This window comes from Psammomys obesus, unplaced genomic scaffold, assembly GCF_907164565.1.
Source record: "Psammomys obesus unplaced genomic scaffold, mPsaObe1.curated_primary_1811, whole genome shotgun sequence".
NCBI lineage: Eukaryota > Metazoa > Chordata > Mammalia > Rodentia > Muridae > Psammomys > Psammomys obesus.
This window is the reverse complement of record NW_026596256.1, coordinates 6989188-6993981: the sequence shown is the minus strand read 5'-3', so window position 1 is coordinate 6993981 and position 4794 is coordinate 6989188. Positions and strand designations below refer to the sequence as shown.

Sequence of the window (4794 nt, the reverse complement as noted above, 5' to 3'; positions counted from 1 at the left end):
TCTCACAGCCCTTATTATCAAAGTTTGAGGGAGTATTATTCAGAGCCCACTCAATGTAACACCGATTTAGAGGTGAAGCTGAAGTCAAAATGTTTTTCATGGGATAGTAGTGCAAGGCTCCTGGGAAAGATCCCACGCACAGCATCCTTTTGCCATGGGAAGCATGCTTAGGCACAGCTGCGAGACACTGACAGGTGGAAAGTCCAACACTCACAGGAAAGTCTGGGTGACAGGTACGTCAGAAAGTATGAAAACAGAGCTTTGTGATTGTGTTCTGAAATTTCTGGTGATAGCCAGAAATCTCTAGTTATCAAAGGCTTATAACTATTTACCTTTTAAAAAAAGTTTTAAGACCTATTTTTCTCTTACACCCATGAATGCTTTGCCTGTATGTACATTTGTGAGACACTTGGGTGTCCTGCCTTCAGAGGTCTGAAAAGGGCCTTGGAGGCCCTGGAACAGGAGTTATAGATAGTTTTGAACCATATGGGTGCTGGGAAAAAATCCAGGTCCTCCCCATGAACAGCCAGTCCTCTTGACTGCAGAGCCATCTGCCTAGCTCCATCACTTGTACTTCTTCTAGATCTCTCCATAGTTCTGATGGACAGAAGAAGTTAACATGGGCCATCTAGGGTCTGAACTGAGAGCAAATGGAATATGGAGCAACTGTGGAGAGTGGAAAACTCAGAAAAGTGAGGCTACGAGGCACGTCCCGACAGAGAGGCCAACACTGCTCAGCACTGATCTGTTTTAATGAGCAGATATCCTGTGGAAAGTATGTGTGCTTTGCCACCAAGTTTTACTGGTTATACATAACTATCTGGTAGCCCTGTTTTGAGACAAACAGAAGTATTACGCCACTGCTGTGAACAACTTTGCCACTGGGGTTTTATCTCACATAGTGGTGGGAGCTGGTACTCAGGCTCCTTAAGGTTGTGATTGTCATGTAGGATGCTGCAGGTACTTCCAGTCTGGAAAAGCAGTCAGGAAGGACATCTTAACAAGATGAGAACTGACCTGGGCACTTCCATAATTCCTCACCCGTGTTTCACGATATGTGAAACAGTGCACATCGAGAGGGTTGAGGATACACATATTTCTAGATCCCCTCCTCCAATTAGTTTTCTTTTAATTTTATTGATGTGTATGAGTGTTAGTGTTTTGTTGTGTGTGTACCACCTATGTGCAGCATCCCTGAAGGCCAGAAGAGGGTGCCAAATCCCCTGGAACTGGAGTTACATGTGATTGCGAGCCACCATGTGGGAGCTGGAAACCAAACCCAGGTCTTCTGCCAGAGCAATCAGTGCTTTTAACTGCTAAGCCACCCCGCTCCCCTCCAGGCTTCTTTGAGTTTTAAGAAAACTTAAAGACTCTGAGAATTAGTCTGAAACATGGGATAGCCCCTTGGTTTGAACAACTCTTTCACAATGGAGAACATAATGGTCTGGATTCAGACTGAATTCAAATCCTACTTCAGCTGATTATTACTGTGCTCAGGCAGTGTAAAATTTACACACCCCATCTTTTCATCAGCACAGTGTTACACACATACATTGTATTGATCAGAAAATCCAGCAATCACGTTACTAATTCAGTAAAAATGGACTGAGGATTTACGATGTGCCAAGGATGCTTTTAGGCCATCAACATAGGACAACTAGTAAAAAGGAGTCATATTCTACTAAAATGAGATTAAACATTTAAGGACCTACATAGTTCGAAAGCATATGTATATATGTATATGACATAGGAAACAAGACAAAGTAGGGCCAAGAGACAGGATGAAAAGCCAGAGCTAAATTGTAAAACGCAGGCAAGGGGAAGTATATTAGCTACTCATTACTGAATAAACAATTATTCCCAAACCACCAGTTTAAATGACATAAGACATTCAATCATCATTTCAGAGTGCCTGTGGTTGAGAATGTGAGTTTGACATAGCCTTGAATTCTTCTCACAGGGCTGCAATCAAGGAGTTGAAAGGTCTACAGTCTCATTTGAAAGCTCGCACAAGGAGAGAGCCACTTCCAAGCTTCCTTGTGTGGCTTTTGGCTAGAAATAGTTTCTCCCTGGGACCCAATATATAGTGGGAGCCTCAGGACATCATGCTACCTGATGGCCAGGGGCTGCCTGTTCCTTGTCTGTTGGGAGCTTGTCTTACCAAACCAGCAAGAATTAGCCAGAAGGTGGAAGTAACAATCTTGAAACTTGAATCAGGAAAATGACCCTCTATCCTTACAAACCAGTGTTATTCTCTTCCTTTTGTTAGAAGCAAGTTAGACCATCGGAGGGGGCTACACTGGTGAACAATTCCAGGTAGTTGGACTCTAAGAATAATTCTGTAGATTTCATGCCACAGAATCTTTTTTCATGGAGGGACGGGGTTGGGGGAGCCTGGGATCCTGCAGCAGGAGGACAGGGGTGGCAGGAAAGAACTTTGGATTTCATTCTGAATGAGGTGAGAGGTCATGAGAAGGCCTTGGGAAATAAAGTCAGGGAAATGAATAACCCCTATAGTGGCTCTGGCTTCTGTGGTTGTGGGGATAAGGAAACAAAACAAAACAAAACAAAACAACAAAAACAAAAACACAGACCTGAAAATAGCAGAAGAGAGGAGAGGCAACAGCCCAGGTGAGTAATGAGGGCTGTTTACAGGAGGATGACAGTAGTAACTGGGAAAATGGAATTCATTCATTCAGTGTCGGGCATCACATTTTTATTGCTGTTTTCACTTAGTTATAGAAATTTCAACTCATTGCACACATTGGGATTGCCTATGGAACTTTTTCTGAATATACATTTGATGTTCTGCCCATAGGGGGTGGCAGCTTAATACATGCTGAAGATTGAGTGCTGAGACAAAAATCTGCTTTTTAAAGATTTAAAAAAATATTTTAAAAGTTTTTATTTCAGAATTGCTATTGTGTACAGACATCATGAAAAAAAAACCCACTTATACTTGATATTTTCCATGACATAAGAGCGGGAAATAAAATTTAACGGCAATTAGGAGAACTGAAATTGTCCCACCGACACCTGAGGATGGCTCCTCCTTAAATGTCCTTGATCACCTCCTCCAGTTCCTCCTTTGTGAACACACGGGAATTCTGACCAGCCTGCACTGCGGCTAGCTCTGTGTTAGTTGGACTCAGCTTCTCCTCCGTGACCTGCTTGAGGATGACGAGTAGAGACTTGATGGCTTCTTTCAGTGTTGTAGACTTGTTGTAAACTTCTTGCAAGGAGCTCTGGGTACCCTCTGAAGCAGAGCCAGTTACTCCAGCACCACACAGAACAAAGGTCCCAGATGGGTCCATGTGAAACACGTGGGGTCCTTTCTCATCAACTCCTCTGAACAACAATGCTACTCCAATGGGACCAGACGTGGCACCTGAATCTGCATCTTCTTCTCTAAACTGAAAAGCCAGATTGGACACGCCTGGGTCACACTCACCACTGTAATTGTTTCACTATAGGTGAACCAGTAGTTCTGTATCTCTACTCTGGATTTACCAATTAAAATTTCAGCATCAAAAATTAGCTCACTCATGGTACAACCTACACGAGCATCAATCTCTACAATTTTCTCAAGGTTGCTAGGCTCCATTACTGGGGAGGTAATTCTCTTCTCCACAGCTAGACATAGAGCCTCTGATGTCTAGATGCCAATGGCTGTAGAACCAAGCTTGATAGCCTCAATGGCATATTCTACTTGAAATAATAATCTTTCAGGAGAAAAATTATTCATACCTCTGTCGTACTCAAATAGAATGAGGAACATGGCAAGGACAGAAAGAGGTGGCAGTAGCTACGAGGGCTTTCCAAGAGCTACATGACTTCAAGTAGCACCCTGATCGACCACACCACCACAGCACCAAGGACCCTGATCCTGTCCTAAAGTTTTAATTAATTATTTTGATGCTGGATGTTCCTGGCTACATGCTGAGGAGTCATATATTTGTCATTATTATTTTTCACAAAGCAGGAAGCAGAGGCGATGTGAAGAAAACCCTACCTCCCAAGGAATTACACAGTTCCTTCTATAGTGCAATCTGACATGTCCATAATGACTTGAATAGTTCTGCTATAGATTATTCAAACATTTTTCTTCAACCTCTGCCTCATTTTAAAAAGCAGAGTGGTAAGGAGAGGCTTCTTTCTTTCTTCCTTTTTTTTTTTTTTTGAGAGACATCTTTCTTATTTTTTCCAGCTCATTCCATTGACCTGCAAATGTGTCTGTTTTAATCAACCTTCAGGGGTGTCTTAAAAGAGAATTGCTTCTGGGACAACTCACTCAGGATGATCCTTTCCAGGTCCCACCATTTACCTGCAAATTTCATGATTTCCTTATTTTTCATTGCTGAGTAATACTCCATTGTATAGATGTACCACAGTTTCTGCATCCATTCTGCAGTTGAGGGGCATCTGGGTTGTTTCCAGCTTCTGGCTATTACAAATAAAGCTGCTACAAACATGGTTGAACAAATGTCCTTGTTGTGTACTTGCGCCTCTTTTGGGTATATGCCTAGGAGTGGTATGGCTGGATCTTGAGGAAGCGCTATTCCTAGTTGTCTGAGAAAGCGCCAGATTGATTTCGAGAGTGGTTGTACCAGTTTACATTCCCACCAGCAGTGGAGAAGGGTTCCCCTTTCTCCACAACCTCTCCAGCATGCAGAAGCAAAAAGACACGCATGGTATATACTCACTCATATAAACATACAATATAGAATAAACCCACTAAAATCTGTACATCTAAACAAACTAAGCAAAAGAGAGGACCCTAACTAAAATGTTCAA

At 42.4% G+C, this 4794-nt stretch overlaps 1 pseudogene; it reads right to left on the bottom strand.

The window, feature by feature from the left end:
- Positions 1-3053: 3053 nt before the first annotated feature.
- LOC129668647 (proteasome subunit alpha type-5-like) lies at positions 3054-3778 on the bottom strand (annotated as a pseudogene).
- Between the last annotated feature and the right edge of the window lie 1016 nt (positions 3779-4794).